Genomic DNA, 23,858 nt, shown 5'->3' with positions numbered 1-23,858 from the left:
GGGTATGAACCATAGAGAAGTTGGAATACAGTAGGTTTAACACCAATATAAATAAATAATGAGTTCATTATAGTACCTTATGTGGTGGTTTTTCTTTCTTGCACTAATAGAGCTTATGAGATTTCCTGTTGAGTTTTGTGTTGTGAAGTTTTCAAGTTTTGGGTAAAGATTTGATGGACTATGGAATAAGGAGTGGCAAAAGCCCGAGCTTGGAGATGCCCATGGCACCCCAAGGTAATATCCAAGTACAACCAAAAGCCTAAGCTTGGGGATGCCCCAGAAGGCATCCCCTCTTTCGTCTTCGTCTATCGGTAACTTTACTTGGAGCTATATTTTTATTTACCACATGATATGTGTTTTGCTTGGAGCGTCTTGTATGATATGAGTCTTTTCTTTTTAGTTTACCACAATCATCCTTGCTATACACACCTTTTGGGAGAGACTCACATGATTTGGAATTTATTAGAATACTCTATGTGCTCCACTTATATCTTTTGAGCTATGAAGTTTTGCTCTAGTGCTTCACTTATATCTTTTTAGAGCACGGTGGTGGTTTTATTTTGTAGAAATTATTGATCTCTCATGCTTGACTTATATTATTTTGAGAGTCTTTTAGAACTGCATGGTATTTGCTATGGTTATAAAATTGGTCCTAGAATGGTGGGCATCCAAGTTGGGTATAATAAAAACTATCATAGGAAGTGAATTGAATACTATGATCAAGTTGATGCTTAATAATTGTTTTGAGATATGAAGGTGGTAATATTAGAGTCATGCTAGTTGATGTAATTGTGAATTTAAGAAATACTTGTGTTGAGGTTTGCAAGTCCCGTAGCATGCACGTATCGTAACCGTTGTGTGACAAATTTGAAGCATGAGGTGTTCTTTGATTGTCAACCTTATGAGTGGCAGTCGGGGACGAGCGATGGTATTTTACTACCAATCTATCCCCCTAGGAGCATGCGTGTAGTGCTTGGTTTTTGATGACTTGTAGAAATTTGCAATAAGTATGTGAGTTCTTTATGATTAAAGTTGAGTCCATGGATTATACGCACTCTTACCTTACCATCATTGCTAGCCTCTACGGTACCGTGCATTGACCTTTCGCACCTTAAGAGTTGGTGCAAACTTCGTCGGTGCATCCAAACCCCGTGATACGATACGCTCTATCACACATAAACCTCCTTATATCTTCCTCAAAACAGCCACCATACCTAACTATTATGGCATTCCATAGCCATTCCGAGATATATTGCCATGCAACTTTCCACCATTCCTTTTATTATGACACGCTTCATCATTGTGATATTGCTTTTTGCATGATCATGTAGTTGACACCGTATTTGTGGCAAAACCATCATGCATAATTTTTTATACATGTCACTCTTGAGTCATCACATATCCTGGTACACCGCCGGAGGCATTCATATAGAGTCATACTATGTTCTAGTATCGAGTTGTAATTCATGAGTTGTAATTAAATATAAGTGTGATGATCATCATTTTTAGAGCATTGTCCCTAATAAAAAAAGGCCCAAAAAAAGGCCCCCAAAAAAGAGGGACAATTCTACTATCTTTTTCCACACTTGTGCTCAAAATAACACCATGGTCTTTATGATAGAAAGTCTTCTATGTTGTCATTTTCATTTACTAAGTGGGAATTTTTCATTATAGAACTTGGCTTGTATATTCCAACGATGGGCTTCCTCAAAATGCCCTAGGTCTTCATGAGCAAGCAAGTTGGATGCACACCTACTTAGTTTCTTCTATTGAGCTTTCATACATTTATAGCTCTAGTGCATCCGTTGCATGGCAATCCCTACTCCTCGCATTGACATCAATTGATGGGCATCTCCCTAGCCCATTGATTAGCCGCGTTGATGTGATACTTTCTCCCTTTTTTTGTCTTCTCCACATAAACCCTATCATTATATTCTATTCCACCCATAGTGCTATATCCATGGCTCACGCTCATGTATTGTGTGAAGGTTGAAAAAAGTTTGAGATTACTAAAGTATGAAACAATTGCTTGGCTCGTCATTGGGGTTGTGCATAATGAGAGCTTCTTGTGTAATGAAAATGAAGCATGACCAAACTATATGATTTTGTAGGGATGAACTTTCCTTTGCCATGTTATTTTGAGAAGACATGATTGTTTAGTTAGTATGCTTGCAGTATATTATCCTTTTGTCAGTATGAACTTTTATTTTGAATCATTTGTGTCTGAACATTCATGCCACAATAAAGAGAAATACATTGCATAATATGCTAGGTAGCATTCCACATCAAAAATTCTGTTTTTATCATTTACCTACTCGACGACGAGCATGAATTAAACTTGGGGATGCTTGATACGTCTCCAACGTATCTATAATTTTTGATTGTTCCATGCTATTATATTACCTGTTTTGGATGTTTATGGGCTTTACTTTGCACTTTTATGTCATTTTTGGGACTAACCTACTAACCGGAGGCCCAACCCAAATTGTTGTTTTTTTTGCGAATTTCAGTATATCGAAGGAAAGGAATATCAAACGGAGTCCAAACGGAATGAAACCTTCGGGAGCGATCTTTGTGGAACAAATGCAATCTAGGAGACTTGGAGTGGACGTCAAGAAGCAGCCGAGGCAGCCACAAGGGTGGCCGGCGTGCCCAGTAAGGGTGGGCACGCCCCCCTGCCTCGTGGGCCCCTCGTGGCTCCCCTGACCGACTTCCTTCGCCTATATATATCTTTGTACCCCGAAACCATCGAGGAGCACCACGAAAAACTATTTCCACCGCCGCAACCTTCTGTATCCGCGAGATCCCATCTTGGAGCCTTCGTCGGCGCTCCGCCGGAGGGGGAATCGACCATGGAGGGCCTCTCCATCACCACCAAGGCTTGTCCGATGAGTTGTGAGTAATTTACCATAGACCTTCGGGTCCATAGTTATTAGCTAGATGGCTTCTTCTCTCTCTTTGATTCTCAATACAAAGTTCTCCTCCCTCTTCTTGGAGATCTATTCGATGTAACTCTTTTTGCGGTGTGTTTGTCGAGATATGATGAATTGTGGGTTTATGATCAAGTTTATCTATGAGAAATATTTGACTCTCCTCTGGATTCTTTTATGTATGATTGGTTATCTTTGCAAGTCTCTTTGAATTATCAGTTTGGTTTGGCCTACTAGATTGATCTTTCTTGCCATGGGAGAAGTGCTTAGCTTTGGGTTCAATCTTGCGGTGCTCGATCCCAGTGACAGTAAGGGAACGACACGTATTGTATTGTTGCCATTGAGGATAAAAAGATGGGGTTTATATCATATTGCATGAGTTTATCCCTCTACATCATGTCATCTTGCTTAATGCGTTACTCTGTTCTTATGAACTTAATACTCTAGCTGCAGGCAGGAGTCAGTCGATGTGTGGAGTAATAGTAGTAGATGCAAGCAGGAGTCAGTCTACTTATTGCGGACATGATGCCTATATACATGATCATGCCTAGATAATCTCATAACTATGCACTTTTCTATCAATTGCTCGACGGTAATTTGTTCACCCACCGTAATAATTATGCTATCTTGAGAGAAAAAGCCACTAGTGAAACCTATGGCCCCCGGGTCTATCTTTTATCTTATAAGTTTTCCATCTACTTTTATTTGCATCTTTTACCTTCGAATCTATATCATAAAAATACCAAAAATATTTATCTTATCATATTATCTCTATCAGATCTCACTTTTGCAAGTTACCGTGAAGGGATTGACAACCCTTTATCGCGTTGGTTGCGAGGTTCTTGTTTGTTTGTGTAGGTGAGTGGGACTTTTGAGGAGCCTCCTACTGGATTTATACCTTGGTTCTCAAAACTGAGGGAAATACTTACGCTACTTTGCTGCATCACCCTTTCCTCTTCAAGGTAGAAACCAACACATGCTCAAGAGGTAGCACCCCCATGCAAAAGGATTACAATTTTTTAGACTTTTTTTTCCTTTCTATAATCTCTTTCAGATTGTTGTCAAAATTGTATGGATGACTAATCATATAAAGTGGTTTGTAATTTGACATTTCTTTGTGGCTATTGCCTACATTCTGAATGTGCAAGCCAAAAAATATTTTCCAGAATTTATAGGACCAAATTAAAGCATACTTGTAATTCAAATTTGAATTACTTGATATAATCGCTATAAATTCAATAAATCAATGAAATATAGCAGAGACACTCTGAAATTCATGAAAATTTGGCAGTTGGAATCACATGTGGTCTACTTTAGGTGAAAATTGAAAGGGCACAGTTCATAATCTTATTTCTGGCACTTACTTCACAAAAAAGTCATCTTGGGCACTAGGAAAAGGAAAAAGAAATTTTATTTGTGCTATTTCCAGTTTATCATTTCCCCCCACAAGCTAGTGCACATAAAAGGCTCCCATGCGAAAGTATTTCAATTTTCTAGGCCTTTTGCATTTTCTATAATTTCTTTTATATTGTTGTCAAAATTGCATGGATGATTAATCATATAAAGTGGTTTGGAATTTGACATTTCTTTATGGCTACCGCCTACATTCCTAAAGTGCAAGCTATAAATTATTTCCACAATTTATAGGACCAAACTAGAGCACACTTGTAGTTCAAATTTGAATTACTTGATGTAAATCGCTAGAAATTCAATAAATCAATGAAATATAGCAAAAACACTATGAAATCTGTGACAATTTGGCAGTTGGAATCCCATGTGATCTACTTTAGGTGAAAATTGAAAGGGCACAATTTATAATCTTATATCTGACACTTGCTTGAAAAAAATTCATCTTGAGCACTAGAAAATGGAAAAATAAATTTGTATTTGTGGTATTGTCAGTTTATCATCTTTTCCCCACAAGCTAGTGCACATAAAAGGCTCCCATTCAAAAGGATTACAATTTTGAGGCTTTTTGCATTTTCTATAATTTCTTTCGTATTGTTGTTAAAATTGCATGAATGACTAATCATACAAAGTGGTTTGGAATTTGGCCTTTCTTTGTGGCTACTACCTACTAAAGGAAATATGCCCTAGAGGAAATAATAAAGTTGTTATTTTATATTTCCTTATTCATAATAAAGGTTTATTATTCATGCTAGAATTATATTGATCGGAAACTTAAATACATGTGTGAATACATAAACAAATACCGTATCCCTAGTATGCCTCTACTAGACTAGCTCATTGATCAAAGATGGTTAAGGTTTCCTAACCATGGACATGTGTTGTCATTTGATAACGGGATCACATCATTAGGAGAATGATGTGATGGACAAGACCCATCTGTTAGCTTCGCATATTGATCGTTTAGTTTATTGCTATTGCTTTCTTGATAACAAATACATATTCCTTCGACTATGAGATTATGCAACTCCCGGATATTGGAGGAATACCTTGTGTGCTATCAAATGCCACAATGTAACTAGGTGATCATAAAGATGCTCTACAGGTATCTCCGAAGGTGTTTGTGGAGTTGGCATAGATCGAGGTTAGGATTTGTCACTCCGAGTATCGGAGAGGTATCTCTGGGCCCTCTCGATAGTACACATCATAAGAAGCCTTGCAAGCAAAGTCACTAAGGAGTTAGTTGCAATATTATGTATTACAGAACGAGTAAAGAGACTTGCCGGTAATGAGATTGAACTAGGTATGAAGATACCGACGATCGAATCTCGGGCAAGTAACATACCGATGGACAAAGGGAATTACATATGTTGTCATAAGGTTCGACTTATAAAGATCTTCATAGAATATGTAGGAGCCAATATGGGCATCCAGGTTCCGCTATTGGTTATTGACCAGAGAGGTGCCTCCTTCATATCTACATAGTTCTCTAACCCATAGGGTTAGCGCGCTTAACGTTCGTTGACGATATAGTGTTATATGAGTTATATGATTTAGTGACCGAATGTTGCTCGGAGTCCCGGATGAGATCACGAACATGACGAGGAGCTCCGGAATGGTCCATACGTAAAGATTTATATATAGGACAATGATATTCAGACACCGGAAGAGTTTCAGAGTGCACCGGGTAGTCATCGGATCACCGGATGGGGTTTCGGGCACCCTCGGAAAGTATATGGGCCATATGGGCCAAAAGAGGAGAGTACACCAGCCCACAAGGGGCTGGCGTGCCCCTCCTATGGCAGCCGGCCTAGGGGAGGAAAGGAAAGGGGGGATTCGGCCTCCCTCTTTCTTTCTTCCCCCTTTCCTTTCTCCCGAAAGCAAATATGGAAGGGGGCGCGGTCAAGGGAAGGAGCCCAAGTAGGATTCGGTCCTACTCGGTTACGGAGTCCTGGATTAGGGGGTCCTCGGACAGACGGACTATATACATTGGCCGGACTGTTGGGCTATGAAGATACAAGATAGAAGACTTCGTCCCGTGTCCGGGTGGGACTCTCCTTTGCGTGGAAGGCAAGCTTGGCAATTCAGATATGTAGATTTGCTTCCCTGTGACCGACTCTGTGTAACCCTAGCCCCTTCCGGTGTCTATATAAACCGGAGGGTTTAGTCCGTAGGACAAGAACAACAATCATAATCATAGGCTAGCTTCTAGGGTTAGCCTCCTCGATCTCATGGTAGATCAACTCTTGTAATACTCATATCATCAAGATCAATCAAGCAGGAAGTAGGGTATTACCTCCATAGAGAGGGCCAGAACCTGGGTAAACATCGTGTCCCCCACCTCCTGTTACCATTAGCCTTAGACGCATAATTCGGGACCCCCTACCTTAGATCCGCCAGTTTTGGCACCGACACTCGGGGCGCCTCCTAGCTGCTCCCTGATGTCTGCTAGAACTACGTCGGTATTTCCCCAAAGAGGAAGGGATGATGCAGTATAGCGACGGTAGATATTTCCCTAAATGATGAGACCAAGGTTATTGAACCAGTAGGAGAACCTCCTCACACCACGTAAACAACACATGCACACAAATAACAAATACTCGCAACCCAACATGTTAAAGGGGTTGTCAATCCCTTACGGGTACGGTGCCTCAAGATAGGAAAATAACATGAGGTAAAAGTGGTAGATAGGATAAATAGATTTCGGAACAAATAAATTGCAGCAAGGTATTTTTGTATTTTTGGTTTAATATATCTGAAAATAAATGCAAAGGAAAATAGGTCGCAAAGGCAAATATGATGAAAAGAGATCTGGGGGCCGTAGGTTTCACTAGTGGCTTCTCTCGAGAAAAATAGCAAACGGTGGGCGTAAGTGCATCTAGTGCCACCCCTAGTTGGTTGAGGGTCTAATGTGTTGTGAGAATTGCAGGATAACACAGGTAGTGTCCTTTATTGATTCGGTTTACCTACCAGAGATGACCCCTAAAAATGTGTGAAGACATTAAAGACAATGGTTGTTCATGAAGACATTCACGACGAAGATTATGACACGTGAAGATATTCACTTGAAAACTATGGAGTGCGAAGACATAGTTGTTTTGTAGTTTCCTTTCTTCTTTATTGAGTCATAGGAACCACCGTACTGTTAAGTGGGGTCCAAGTGAACAAAGTCAGAGTGACTGAAGTGATGCTCAACAAAAACCTATGTCTTCAAGCGAAGACAATGAGAGAAAACCTTATCCAGAGCTGGATGAGTCATTTTTTCTTGTAGCCCCAGCCAAGCTGCCGCGTGTGTTTGAAATTTGACCATTGGACACATGTCATTTCCTTAGTGACCCAGGGTAATTTCGGACATATCAGGTCGGGTTGCCTCCTGGCTATAAATAGGCCACCCCCTACACCATAAATTGGTGGCTGCTTAGAGTTAGTGCACGGCTTTTCTCGTTTGAGAGCAACCCACCTCCGAAGCATTTGAGAGAGAGAGAGAGATCCTTGCATGGACAAAGCCTAAAACACCCAGAGCCAAAGAGTATTAGGCGTCACTGAAGTCTTTCCATCCGCGTGATCTAAAGACTTGTTACACTTGAGGACTGTGAATCCTCCAGCCGGTTAGGCTTCGCGTTCTGAGCATCCAAGAGTCATTGTGGATTACCAGTGAACAAAGTCTGTGAAGGTTTGGAGCTACCTCGAAGACTTACCAGAGTGATTGAGTGAGGACTAGGTGTCCTTAGCTCAAGGGGAATAAGGTGAAGACATAGTCTTCTGAGTTCAATCTCATCCTCCCTAACCAGACATACAGTTGTCACAGCAACTGGAACTGGTCTACCAAATCCCCGTCTTCGCCAAGCAACTAGTTCTATCCCCTTCTCTCCTTACTTTACAGTTTGTCTTCATGAAGTCATTGCTTGCCTGCCTGATTCATTTGACTTTGTTCTGTGAAGACTTATATCTGTTTTGCTTCGTATTATCTTCTATTTTGGTCATGTCTACCTAGTCGCAGTTAGTCTTCGTGCTTTCACTATATTGTATGCTTGACTAATGTTTGCCTAGTATAGTCTTCATTCCACTGCTTACTATGTAGGCTCAGTTTACCTGTTTGTATTCAAAGCCGCTGTGTTTTGAAGACTTTCATAAAAATCGCCTATTCACCCCCCTCTAGTCGATAACTAGCACTTTCAATTGGTATCAGAGCAAGGTACTCCCTTGTTCTGTGTGATGCAGTTTAACCACCTGCAGTTTTAGCTATGTCGACTGCAGGAATAATCAAAGTCTCCGCTTCATGCCATGTATTTGATGGCACTGACTACCCCTACTAGAAGAACAAGATGTGCATGCATCTTGAATCCATTGATGTTGATCTCTGGTATGTCGTCAAGACTGGTGTTCCCAAAGTCGGTGAAGGCGTCACCCCTGCTGATGTCAAGAGATTTACTAAATTGTACTCAACAGCCAAGAACATCATCTGTGGTCATCTGACCAAAGGGCAGTATGGCCGTGTGAGTGCACTGGAAACTACAAAGCTGGTCTGGGACTGGCTATCCAAGGTCAATGAAGGCGTTTCAACTCAGAGAGACTCAAGAATCGATGTTCTTCGCAATCTCTTCAAATGCTTCAAGAGAAATGACAATGAAAATTTCCAGCTCATGTTCGATCGCTTGACTGATATCACCAATGAGCTGCATGCACTCGGCGCCACTGAGATCACCAAGCATGAGATCATAAAGAAGATTTTGAGATCACTCATAGCTCATTTTACACCTTAGCCCTGATGATTCAAGAACGTCCTGATCTCGATCCGTCTGACATACTTGAGAGGCTCAACACACATGAGTTCCAGCTATCTGAGAAGCGTGATATCTATGGACCCAACTATGGCCGAACCCGTGCTTTGAAGGCCAAAGTTGTTTTCTCATCTGAAGAAGAATCTGACTGTAGCTCTGGTGATCCTGAAGAGCTTGGAAAAGAGCTTGCAATGCTTGTGAGGAAGTTTCATAAGTTCTCCAAGAAGAATCAGTTCAGCAAGTCTTCAAGATCTAGCTCCAAGAACGACGAGGCTTCATCACGTGACTACAAGAAGAGGATTTGCCACAAATGCAAGAAGACAGGCCACTACATCTCCGAGTGTCCTCAGTGGGATAAGGAATCAACAAAGAAGAAGAAGAAGAAGAGCAAGGAATATGATTCTGATGACAAGAAGAAGAAGAAATCTTCAAAGTATTCTTCAAAGTCTTCGTCAAAGTCTTCATGTCACAAGAAGACCTCATCAAGCAAGGCTCATGCATTTATTGGCAAGGAAATGGATTCAAAGGAGGAGTCTGCCTCTGAGGAGGCGGAGGTGGAGTCTCAGGAGGAGTCTGACTCAGGTGTGGCAAGCCTAGCTCTGGCATCTGTGTTCGTCGCCAAGTCAATCTTTAACACTGAAGACAATGGTCGCAACGTTGAAGCCAAGGTTGATGATGATGATGATGATGAATCTGCTCCAATCTACTGCTTCATGGCACGTGGTGCCAAGGTAACTTCACGCGACGCCTATTTCCAAACCTCTAGTGAAGATGACTCTGAATATGAATCCAAACCTAGCTACAAGACACTTGCTAAAATTGCAACTAAGCAACAAACTACTATGGAACATATTCAAAAGTTGCTAGACAAAAGCGATGACCTGTTGGACGCGGAAATGAATCAAACTCAGACCTTAATCGAAGACAATAAAAGTCTTCGTGTTAAGTACAAAGATCTTGAAAGTCATCATGAAACTCTCTCAGCCTCTCATGAGAAGCTTTCCTACGATTATCCTCAAAGGAAGCAGGATCTAGAGAAACTAGGAGCGTCACATGAAGATCTTCAAAAAGAGGACGATTCACTACTCGCCCAACAGATCAGTACCGCTCAAGTAGAATTTGTTCCACCATGCTTAAAGTGTCTTGAGCGCGATAATGTTGTCTCTGTTGCTGAATGTTCTATTGCATTTGATGTTACAATATCTTCAACTGCTGATGTGGTAACTAACCCCTCTAATGAGGATACCACTACTATTGTTGATGAGAATGCTAGGTTGAAGACATTGCTTGAGATTGGCATGTACAAAAGTCTCAAAGGGCATCAAACCATGTGTGATGTCCTCAAGAAACAGATTCTGAACCGAAACCCTAGGAAAGAGGGTGTTGGGTTCGAGAGGAAAATGAACGTTGATGGTTCATATTGGATGCTTGAGCAGTACCCCAAAACCACCTGGGTTGCTGCTAAGGATCCTTCAATTGACCCATCCACTTTATTTGGCTTCACTTGTGCTAATCCAACTGTCATTGATGAATCCTTTGGTGCAAATTATAAACTGCTTAAGAATCAGAATGGTGAAGTGTTTGCCAGGTACATTAGTACTAACTACAGGAACCGGTCACCTCAGAAGAAGATCTGGGTGCTCAAAATCTGTCTTGAGAAGCTTCCCATGAATGTCATCATGACACCACCTGGGAAGAAGACAAAACCCCCGACCAAAGCGTCATATGGTCCAAAGGCTTCATACAGACAGAGGACCAATCATTGTCACCCTAACGCCAATGTTTTGTAGGAGAACCGCTATGAGAGTCATGAATATGAGTGTGTTTCATCTAACCGCTATGTTCACAAAACTAAGAACTTTTCTGCATATTCTTATGAGTACTATTCTCCTCCTGCGAAGCTATTTGCCAGGGCTCCCAAGCCAAAGTTCTCAGATGCTGCACTTAGACTCATTGCTTCTAAGCCACCCCTGAAGACGTGGGTGGTTAAGAAGAATTAACTTCTCTTGCAGGGAAAGGTCTCCAGTCGAAAAGCAAAATCTTCTGACGACAATGCTGGAGACCTAAAACATCTTGTGGGACGCAAGATAAAATGCTCCAATGGTCTTATCATGTATTTCGTCCCAGGGTTCCTTGATGAGTATCCTATCATGCCTAACCACAATCTAAAGTTTCATAATATGCTTTTCGCTACATGTTTCTACTTCACAATACTCTTGGTGAAGCCTATCCCGCTAACTGCACTATAGGGTACAACTCTAAAAGCCACTGAATGGTCATGGACATCGGCTGCACCAATCACATGAATGGTGATCAAACTCTTCTTATGGATTCAACCCTACGTCCATCTACTCAGAGCCATATCACATTCGCTAACACTAGTAAAAGCAAGGCATTGGGTCTTGGTAGAGTTGCTATCTCAAAGGATCAGCACATGGATAAAGTGATGCTTGTTGAATCCCTTGGATACAACTTAATGTCTATGTCAATGCTCTGTGATCTGAACATGATTGTGATATTTGGAAAATATCATTGTCTTGTGCTAGTGGAATCTGACAAATCTCTAGTCTTCGAAGGCTATCATAGAGGTGATCTGTATATGGTAGATTTCTCAGCAGGACCACAGCTTGCCGTATGTATTCTAGCAAAGGCTTCAGAATGCTGGCTATGACATCGACGTCTAGGACATGCGGGCATGAAGAACCTGTACACTCTCGCAAAGAAGAAGCACATCATTGGCATCGAGGGCGTCAAGTTCAAGAAGGATCGTCTATGTGGTGCCTGTGAAGCTGAAAACATGACTAGAGCCAAGCATCCCTCGAAGACAATCATGAATACCTCACGCCCCTTCGAGCTGCTTCACATGGATCTATTTGGCCCTACTCACTACTCTACTCTTACTACTACTGCACATCTCTGTGGCTTCGTTATTATTGATGATTACTCAAGATACACCTGGGTGCACATAATTCTCTATAAGACTAAAGTGCAGGATGTCTTCAGACGCTTCGCAAATCGGGCCATGACGAATTATGGCATCAAGATCAAGCACATGTGTAGTGACAATGGCACTGAGTTCAAGAACGCTGGCCTCAACATTTATCTTGATACCATGGGCATCACACATGAGTTCTCTACTCCTTACACACCTCAGCAGGATGGCATCATGGAGCCCAAGAACAGAACACTCATTGAGATGGCACGAATGATGCTCAATGAGTACAAGACTCCAAGAAAATTTTGGCCTGAAGCCATTGATACTGCATGCCACATCACCAACAGATGATATCTTCACAAGTTCTTCAAGAAGACATCTTATGAACTTCTGACTGGTAAGAAGCCAAACGTCAGTTACTTCAAAGTCTTTGGTGCTAGGTGTTGGATCAAGGATCCACATCACACGTCTAAATTCGCACCGAAAGCACATAAAGCTTTTATGCTTGGTTACGGAAAGGACTCGCACACCTACAGAGTCTTCAACCTCTTTCACTATAAAGTGGTTGAAACTGTAGATGTGCGGTTCGATGAGACTAATGGCTCGCAAAGAGAGCACCTACCAAATGTGCTAGATGAAGCTACACCAAGTGAAGCTATCAAGCTGATGGGTACTGGAGAAATCATACCCTCCGAGGAACAGGCTGAGGATGACATCATCATTTCTGCACCTAATCAACCTGAAGACAATGCTCAATTCAAAGCCAATGCTGAAGACAATAGTCAGTCAGATCAAAATCTTCGTCCAGCTCATCCTCAAGTAGCAAATGAAGTCCAGATTGAGAAGATCATTGATAGCATCAATGCTCCTGGCCCTCTCAATCGATCAAGAGCTACACAACTAGCAAACTTCTGTGGTCACTTTGCTTTTGTCTCCATATCTAAGCCCAAGAAAGTCGAAGCAGCCTTCATGGAACCTGAATGGATTCAAGCTATGCAAGAAGAGCTTCAATAGTTTGAGCTGAATAACGTATGGGAGCTTGACAAATGTCCTGATCATCGCAAGCACAATGTCATTGGCACGAAATGGATCTATCGCAACAAGCAAGATGAACTTGGACAATTTGTCAGAAACAAAGCTCCCCTCGTTTCTCAAGGGTACACACAAGTGGAAGGAATCGACTTCGGTGAAACCTTTGCTCCTGTGGCTAGGCTTGAAGCCATTCGCATACTGCTGGCCTATGCTAACCATCACAACATTCTTCTATGCCAAATGGATGTGAAGAGTGCCTTTCTCAACGGCAAAATCGAAGAAGAAGTGTATGTCGCTCAACTGCCTAGTTTTGAAGATCCTAGGCATCCTGATATGGTGTACAAGCTCAACAAGGCACTGTATGGCCTCAAACAAGGACCTCGCGCTTGGTATGACACACTCAAGGAATTCCTAAAGAGCAAAGGCTTCAAACCTGGTTCACTAGATCCCACTCTCTTCACGAAGACATATGATGGTGAACTGTTTGTGTGTCAAATATATGTGGATGACATCATCTTCGGCTGCACGGATAAGAGATAAAGTGACGACTTTGGATACATGATGCAAGAGCAATATCATATGTCCATGATGGGGGAGCTGAAATTGTTCCTTGGTCTTCAAATCCATCAACAACGCAATGACATCTTCATATCGCAAGAAAAGTACCTCAAGGATTTCCTGAAAAAGTTTGGAACGCAAGACTGCAAAGGGTACACGATGCCAATGCCAACCAAAAGTCATCTCAACCCTAACGACAGTGGCAAAGAGTATGATCAAAATGTATACTACTCCATGATTGGATCTTTGCTTTATTTATGTGCATCTAGGCCTGATATTATGCTTAGCGTTTGCATGTGTGCCCGATTCCATGCGGCACCAAAGGAGTCGCATCACCCTGCGGTGAAGTAAATACTTTGATATTTGGCTCACACCCCGACACTAGGATTATGGTATCCAAAGGGCTCAACATTTGATCTAGTTGGATATTCTGATGCTGATTATGCTGGTGAAAAGGTTGATCGCAAGTCCACTTCAGGAACGTGTCACTTTCTTGGACGATCTCTTGTCTGTTGGTCTTCAAAGAAGCAGAACTGTGTATCACTCTCCACTGCTGAATCTGAATACATTGCTATTGGATCGTGTTGTGCTCAGCTTCTCTGGATGAAGAAAACTCTCAAGGACTACAACATCAACACGAAGAATGTGCCACTCTTGTGTGATAATGAAAGCGCCATCAAGATTTCCAAGAATCCAGTTCAGCACTCAAAGATATAGCACATCGAGATTCGTCATCACTTTCTCAGAGATCATGTCAACAAGGAAGACATTGATATCATTCACGTCAACACTGAAGAGCAACTGGCAGATATATTCACTAAGCCCTTGGATGAGAAGAGGTTTTGCAAGATGCGGTGTGAGCTAAATATCTTAGAATCCTCAAATGTCTAGTGAATGGACACACATCCTAACGCTTATGCATGTTGATGACTTAGATGTGCAACACATGAAGTAACGTATATCTTCAATCAATGAAGACTTACCCTCTAAGTGTGAATACATTAATGTGGAATTTGACTTCGGAGCACCACGATAATTGTGCGCCATGTCTGGATCTAATACTTCCTATACGGCGGGTACTGCCACCACCACAATTTTTTGAAGATTTTCATTTGGCGTCATGATTGCATTATCTTTGCATTTGGATTGTCTTCAACATTGATTTATCTTCAATGTTATATATTCTGATCATGTCTACCTAGTTGCAGTTAGTCTTCGTGCTTTCACTGTATTGTATGCTTGACTAATGCTTGCCTAGTGTAGTCTTCATTCTGCTACTTACTATATAGGCTCAGTTTACCTGTTTGTCTTCAAAGCCGCCATGTTTTGAAGACTTCCATAAAAATCGCTTATTCACCCCCCACCTCTAGTCGATAACTAGCACTTTCAGTGGGAAAACAATTACTGCTGGGCAATTGATAGAACTTCAAATAATCACGACGATATCCAGGCAATGATCATTATATAGGCATCACGTCCAAGATTAGTGGACCGACTCCTGCTTGCATCTACTACTATTACTCCACACATTGACCACTATCCAGCATGCATCTAGTGTATTAAGTTCATGTAGAAATGGAGTAATGCAATAAGAACAATGACATGATGTGGACAAGATCTATCTAATGCAATAAGAAAAATGACATGATGTGGACAAGATCTATCTATGTAAAGATAGACCCTATCATTTTATCCTTAGTAGCAACGATACATATGTATCGGTTCCCCTTCTGTCACTGGGATCAATCACCGTAAGATCGAACCCTGAAAGTGCTAGTTACCGACTAGAGGGGCGGGGGTGAATAGGCGATTTTTATGGAAGTCTCCAAAACATGATGGCTTTGAAGATAAACAAGTAAACTAAACCTATATAGTAAGCAGCGGAATGAAGACTACACCAGGAAAGCATTAGTCAAGCATACAATACAGTGAAAGCACGAAGACTAGCTGCAACTAGGTAGACAGGATCAGAATGGAAGATAGTATGAAACCAAACAGATATAAGTCTTCACAATGAAGTCAAATGAATGAGGCAGGCAAGCAATGACTTCACAAAGAAAAACTGAAAAGTAAGGAGAGTAGGAGATAGAACCAGTTGCTTGGTGAAGACAAGGATTTGGTAGCCAGTTCCAGTTGTTGTGACAACTATATGTCTGGTTAGGGAGGCTGAGATTGAACTCAGAAGACCGTGTCTTCACCTTATTCCCCTTGAGCTAAGGACACCCAGTCCTCGCCCAATCACTCTGGTAAGTCTTCAAGGTAGACTTCCAAACCTTCACAGACTTCGTTCATCGACAATCCACAATGACTCTTGGATGCTTAGAACGCGATTCCTAACCGGCTGGAGGATTCACAGTCCTCAAGTATAACAAGTCTTCAAATCACGCGGACAGAAAGACTTCAGCGATTCCTAACACTCTTTGGCTCTGGGTGTTTTGGGCTTTGTCTTCGCAAGGATCTCTCTCTCAAATGCTTCGGAGGTGTCAATGTCCATGCCTCAAAATATGAAACGAGGTTGTGAAATGGTCTAGAATGCTAACAGGGCTAGGACATAACGCCTCGTCGAGAAAATTGCCTATGAACGTGGCTTATTTCATTTCAAACATTTTTGCCCTTATAGTTTAAGGCTGTCATTGTTTAATAAAGCCGAATACAACTGTTTTGCATGGAGGACTGCGTTGAAGTATTCGGAGAAGGAACCTGCCTTGTAATGTCGAAGACAATCTGCGCGCCGAACACATCGTCATTGAAGCCCGGTTCATGGGATACTAAGGGAGTCCTGGACTATGGGGTCCTTGAGGAGTCGTCCTATGTGACATGGGCCGGACTGATGGCCCGTGAAGATACAAGGTAGAAGGACGTGCATATAAGTAGTTTGCTTTTGAATGCAAATGCATCATGTCAGGTTTTGCTTTGTGGATGCCATCTCCAAGGTGTGAAGACAATTCATCATGCATATATGAAAGTAATGAAGATAATGACATGCATAATGAAAAATGGACGTCTGTAGAATGACTTCATGCGGAATTTATCATCGCATCCCAAAGTGGCAGCAAGAGTAGCAGACGACCATCAAGTTTAAGCGTTACAACTCAAAAGCCAAATAGTTTCAAAATGAGAGTTGTAAGAACTTAGCAAAAAGAAAGCAACCACCCATATGGACCCGCTTGAAGACTATCAACTCATATGCTTCTCCCCTTTTGTCGGTAATGACCAAAAATGATTGAAGACATATAGTATCTACTCGTTCCTAGCTGGAGTAAAAGATGGATCAGGGTCGTCGTTGGAGTCTGGTGGTGTAGACGGGCTTGACGCAGCATCATGATGCAATGAAGCTAATGCTGATGAAGTGGCATCATCTTCTTCATCGACGACTCTCGCAACAACAATTGCAGCCGAAAATGAGTACTCAGAATCTTCAATTGAAGGAGTGCGATGCCAACTTGCATTTGAGGAGGCCTGGAGTCAAATTTGAATTTCTCAGTGAAGCCATCCTCGCGAAGATCATCTTCAGAGCAGAGCAAGGTGAGGCTCTTCCAGAACCGCCTACAGGCTTCATGTGCAACAAATGAATACTTGGTGGCCAAGTTGCGAATTTTATTGACGTCCACCATGAGACTCTGCATCCGACACTTCAGCTAGTCATGATGCCTATTCTGCTTTTGATGTAAAGCCACCATAAGCTCACGGTCGTTAAGGACACGAGGACGCTTTTGAGCCTTTGAGCTATGTTGCATGCTGTGACTTCAGTATTTGCTCGGTGTGGTATGCGTAGGTTGCCAGCCAAAGGATATGCAGGAGTTGCAGCATTGGGCACATAAATACCTTCAATGGGCTGCGTGAAGCTCTGGAACTCAACATTCTAAAGGTGGAGTGGCTTCTTGGCAGGTGTCGGTGTCAAAACCGGCGGATCTCGGGTAGGGGGTCCCGAACTGTGCATCTAAGGCTAATGGTAACAGGAGGCGGGGGACACAATGTTTACTCAGGTTTGGGCCCTCTCGATGGAGGTAATACCCTACTTCCTGCTTGATTGATCTTGATGATATGAGTATTACAAGAGTTGATCTACCACGAGATCGTAGAGGCTAAACCCTAGAAGCTAGCCTATGATTATGATTGTTCTTGTCCTACAGACTAAACCCTCCGGTTTATATAGACACCAAAGGGGGCTAGGGTTACACAGAGTCGGTTACAGAGAAGGGGATCTACATATCCGAGTTGCCAAGCTTGCCTTCCATGCAAAGGAGAGTCCCACCCGGACACGGGACGAAGTCTTCAATCTTGTATCTTCATAGTCCAACAGTCCGGCATAAACATATAGTCCGGCTGTCCGAGGACCCCCTAATCCAGGACTCCCTCAGTAGCCCCTGAACCAGGCTTCAATGACGATGAGTCCGAGAGCAAATTGTCTTTGGCATTGCAAGGCGGGTTCTCCTCCGAATCTAGAGTACTTTTTGTAGCGAGTAGTGTCCGGCTCTGCAAAATAAATTCCACATACCACCATAGAGAGCACAATATTCCAAAAATCTAATCTGCTGACAACTTTTCATAGCGTGACATCATGCCGCGGCCCGGTTATTATGAACCATTTTCCCCAGCCTGCCACTACACGTATTGTGAGGCGGGTTTGTTGGCACATCTTGTCGAAGCAGAGATCGTGTTCCCCTTATCACGGGATTCTAAACAATACGGGCGTGGGTAACCCAACTACGCCTGTCAGTATGACTCCTCAACTTTAGGCAAGTTCCAAACTGTCACGCTGAGGATGCTTGATATTAACCCCCTTTATAGAGGGTCCAAGGCCTGTCCCTTTCTTTCCATGCTCGATCCTTCCCCCACCTCGAGTTCCAACACCCAAAGCTACGGCTTAAGCGCTTCAGACCTTCAATCATGTCCGGATCCAACCATCAAGGTCGGTCGATGGCCTCTTCTATCATAGGGGAGGACATCCAGAAGCTCAGGGAGGCCAGGTATCTGACTGCCAAAATCCCGCACAGACTGCCTGCTCAAGGGCAGGTCATCCCCACTCCCGAACCCAACGAGAGTGTCGTATTTGTTTCCCACTTCCTCCCAGGGCTAGGCTTTAGTCTTGATCCCTTTGTTAGAGGGCTCATGTTCTATTACAGGCTAGATTTCCACGATCTAGCTCCGAATTCCATCCTTCACATCTCGTCGTTTATCGTCGTGTGTGAAGCCTTCCTCCACATCACCCCACACTTCGGCCTATGGCTCAAGACCTTCAATACAAAGCCGAAGATGATCGATGGGCGACACGCGGAATGCAGAGGCGCTATAATAAGCAAAGGCGTCGATGCCCTATGGCCAAAGGGTTCCTTCCCGGAGGTTTCTGACTCATGGCAATAGGAGTGGTTCTATATCATAGCTCCCAGAGGCACAAAGCGGGCGGCCGCCCCTGCCTTCCGCTCGGGCCCTCCGCCTCAACTAGCGTCATGGGTCAACGGGGGGCTGGACTGGGGGCCAGCTAATGACGTACCGACATTGCAAAGCCGCATTCGGGATCTTCTCAAGAGGGATGTTAGTCTTGTCAAGGTAATGCAAGTAATGCTAGTTCGTCGGGTCCTGCCATGCCAACGTCGATTCCGTATGTGGGAGTTCAACCCAGAAGGACCGCAGACTATTCAACAATTCTTCGGCATGACGCTCGAAGGGATGTACATATTGTTCTTCGGATCACGAATAAAGTGTCCGGACACCACCAAGGACGCAGGTCTCAACTGCAACCATCCAGATACCCAAGTAAGTAATTCCGCGACCGAACATGCTGTCTTTGTATTTGACACAACATCAATCTGAAAAATTGCTCTCGGCCAGGACTGGATACGAAAGGCGGAGAGGATCAGGTGTTCGGCCCCTCTTTCCGCAGGCTCGCCGGATCCTGTACTAACCAGGATGCTTGAGCGCGCACCCTATCAAGTGCCATCAGGAGAAGCTGAAGGGAGGAATAGAGAAGCCGAGAGCGGGCTTAATACATTACACATCCGAACCGGGAGATTTAATGTCTCCATGAAGGAGGATAGTTGTTGAGGTGAATCTAAAATCCCCTCCCCCCACAGGAAGAAAAGGACCGCCTCCGAAGACTTGGAAGTGAAGGTTTCCAAACAAGGGAAGAAACCCTTGCCAGGGGGCCCTTCCCTAGAGTGTACTTACCGCACAATGCCCACAAACGGCCCAACCCTCCATCGAGCTGTAAGTGAATCAAAAGTACTTTGGAGAATATATCCCGCTTTATCCCTAAGAATAATAATCGAGACCTATCTCTTGCAGTCCAGCTCATAGCCCTTCTCAACAAAGTTCGTCTTCGGGGGATCTTCTTCTGGAGATGATGGAGAGTGAAACGCCTCCTCCTGCCTCCCCACCCCATGGGGCGGACGACCCCAAGGCGTCGTCACGGAGGATTTCTCCTGATCCGTCAAGGCCGGAAGTTAACGCTTCAGCCGCCCGAAGCCCGGAGTATTCGGCTCCCAAGGAGAGCAACAGGAAGAGTCTGGGATTGTCCGGCACACAGCCAGACACACTCACGGGCCTTCTGGAGCAAGCGGCTATCTTAGAGGCGCATCGTACCTTGATGGTTACAGTGTTTGAGAGGATTTCATCCGCCAAAAGCGGGTTGAATGAAGCTTTTACGAGCCTGCTCAAAGGCTTTGAGGTACGCAAAGTAATATGTATAATTTCGGCTGTACCGCACACACTAGGTGTGCTCCGTATAGATAGTAGCCCCTGAGACTCTGGTTGCCATCCCGAGGTGGAAAATAGATGATCATACTCCCAGATAATGATCGCGCTGCGTTATGTGCAGGCGGCTGAGGGTCCAGCGGCGGACCGGACTGCTAATTTCGCCGAACAGAGGCGACAGCTTGATGTGGCGGATGCCGACATCACTCTTGTGAACAAGCTACTTGACGAGGCACAGGGTATGTTTTTTAGGATTGTCAGCAAATATTAAGAGGAGCATGATGCTAGTATCTATAATATGTTGTGGCTGCAGATGGAGCTACTGCCGTGGAGACCCTTCGGGCGGAACTTGCCCTAGCCAAGGAACAAGCTAGGATGAGTGATGCGGCCGCCCTAAAGGTGGACGAAGAGTTAAGGGCCGAGCGGGCTGCTCATCACCAGAGCGAAGATAAAATAGCCAAGATGGCTTTTGAGCTGAAAGATGCTGCCGGCCGATATGAGCTCCTTGAAAAGGAAAGCCAAGCGAAAGCGGCTGACCTGAAGAAGGCCTTGGAAGCAACCAAGGAAACCCGCTCTGAAATTAGAGGGATAAGGGAGGAGCTTCATGAAGCCGGAGATATCACGGCTGGGAGGCCCTTTTTGTTGCAGATGAAGTTCGGAGATCCGAAGTATGCTCCTCTGGATCAGTTATGGAGTGCTGCAGACGCGTATGCGGACCTGGCAAAGAGTACTACTGATGCGACTGAGTTTTTCAAAGATCAAAAAGATCATGAGGTGGAAAGGTTGTTCTGGTCGCAGTTCAGTTCCCCAACGTGTCCGCTGCCGTTGAATGAAAAGATGGCCGCATGGGCCGAGCTCCATAGGTTGTCCTGGCTTGCTATGAGGTCTGTCGTGGATCATCTTTTGCCGAAGGGACCAAGGCCGGACAATTATTTTTGTTTAGTGCAACAATTCCTTGGCGCTGTGTCGTATATCGACGCTGTTAAGATGTCGGCGTGCATAGAGGGTGCGTAGATGGCTCTTTCCTATGTTAAAACATATTGGGCAGGGATGGAGGCCACCGGTATTGCAACCCGGGGTCCGGCGGGAGGCCAGGACCCGGCCGAGCACTATTTTGAACAAGTTCTAGAAGGCGCCCGTTTAATAGAGGCTCAATGCTCAAAGAGTACCGTGTTCGAGTGACATGTATCTCAATTGTAAGAACAATGCTATTTTGATTATGAATGTTGTGTCTATACTTTTGCCTGAAAGTATTATAATGCCTCCTATGCGACCGTTTATGTATGTATATAACCTGAAAGTTTGCAGTCGTCAGCTTCAGCCCCCACGCATATAATGCGGGGGTGTTTGAAAAAGGTGTGTAATCACACTTGATCCAACGTCTTGGTCCATTAAGGAGGTGATAGCGCGGCGAACTAGGTAATCGGACTATATAGCTTTAACACTTTCACTTAGCCATAAGAGTTTGACGGTGGGGCTACTATATAGCCCCTGGTATTTCCATGTTCATCCAAATAAAGTGCGCGTACATACATGACCGGGAAACCGGTCCTTCGTTTATGCGGAGGAATCACGAAGATTCTGCTAAGTCATCGAGTGGTTAACCAGTCTCGCGCTATATCATGATAGTCAGTTTTCAGCTTTCTCTACTGAGGTGCTCATCCGGATGAACCAGGGCACAATCACAGTAGTTCTCCTTTGGCCGCCTTAGCCGATAAAATGGAACGTAAGGTAGCAAAACCCAGGAGCCGGGCAAACCCAACATTTGACCAAAGACATGAACGTAAGGTAGCTGATGCATATAAGGCCAAACTCGCGACGCCGAACACTCCCGAAGGTATTCGGAGTTTATAACATATACTGGGCTGAATGCCGCCCTCGATAATGAGCCCCGAATTTCCAGCTACATGCATTAATCTGTCGTGACGAAATGCCAATAACACCAGTATCCCTCTCGGGTGTGTTAAGTGCCCTGGGGGTGTCAAGCAACAAGAGACATTAAAGAAGGTTTACACAGGGGCTTAATCTAAAGTAAAACCTTTGAGCGGGGCCCTGCAGCACGTCTGTGCCTTTGTCTCCATTGTGCCGTATCCTAGAAGGGTGTAGCACGATGGTCATCTGTAAAATGGAAAAACCCAGGTAAAAGAGTCTGGTGTAATCGTGCGAAAAGTTGGTTATTCTCAATGAACCATGAAAATGCAATCTATTATTGTATTATTAGGGTCAAGACAAATTGTGGGCTTTTATACATGCGGGCAGCCCCTAGCACCACCTATGGGAGTATATCCATAGACCCAAGCTCAGGTTTATCTGGGCCGCTATAACGGGCGGTGCACCAGACTCGTCTAACCGTGTTTGTGGTCTTGATGACCAATCATTTATTCTAGTTGGAGAGGCCGCTCAGTGTTCGGCTACTAGAGCCGCCACATATTCTTCCGCGCGTAAGGAACGCTCTGTGTTTCTGCTAATTGTGATGACGCCACGTGGACCGGGCATCTTGAGTTTAAGGTAGGCGTAGTGCGGGATTGCGTTGAAACGAGCAAAGGCCGCTCTTCCGAGTAGTGCGTCATAGCCGCTTCGGAATGGAGCAATGTCGAAGATTAATTTTCACTTCTGAAGTTGTCGGGAGAACCGAATATAACCTCTAGTACTAGAGAGCCCGTGCAGTGGGCCTCAACGCCTGGTATTACTCCTTTAAAGGTAGTATTACTTTGGCTGATTCTTGACGGGTCTATCCCATTTTGCGGACAGTGTCCTGATATATCAGATTAAGACTACTGCCGCCGTCCATAAGGACTCGGGTGAGATGGTATCCGTCAATTATTGGGTCGAGCACCAAGGCAGCTGATCCTCCGTGCCGGATACTAGTCAGATGATCCCTGCGATCAAAAGTGATCGGGCAGGCCGACCAACGGTTGAATTTGGGGGCAACGGGCTCGACATCGTATATGTCTCGGAGTGTGCGTTTGCGCCTTCTCTTTGGTATGTGAGTTGTGTAAATCATATTCACTGTTTTGACTTCTGGGGGAAATTTTTTCTGTCCCCTAGTGGCTGGTGAGGATCATCGTTGTCTTCACTTGGCGTCTCCCTTCCTTTGTGTTCGGTGTTGAGCTTGCCGGCCTGCTTGAAAACCCAGCATTCTTTGTCTGTCTAGAATCTTATTTAGGCTGGACATTCCATCTCTGCTGCCTTTAAATGGCTTTTTCTGTTGACCGGGTCGAGAGCCCCTGAATCCGGCGTTGACCGCCATGTTATCTGGACTGTCTTCATTGTTTCGATGCATGTTTTTATTGCATCGCGGCTTCCCTTTGCCATCCCTGATTTTGCCTGGGTCGCTGGTGCCGCTACGGGCCAACCAGCTGTCCTCTCCCGCGCAGAAGCGGGTCATAAGGCTTGTTAGGGCTGCCATTGTCCTCGACTTTTCTTGGCCGAGGTGTCTGGCGAGCCATTCGTCTCGGATATTGTGCTTGAAAGCTGCTAAGGCTTCGGCATCTGGGCAATCAACAATTTGATTCTTCTTAG

This window comes from Triticum dicoccoides, chromosome 4B, assembly GCF_002162155.2.
Source record: "Triticum dicoccoides isolate Atlit2015 ecotype Zavitan chromosome 4B, WEW_v2.0, whole genome shotgun sequence".
Lineage (NCBI taxonomy): Eukaryota > Viridiplantae > Streptophyta > Magnoliopsida > Poales > Poaceae > Triticum > Triticum dicoccoides.
The sequence above is the reverse complement of the archived record's forward strand: the minus strand, read 5'-3'. Positions refer to the sequence as shown.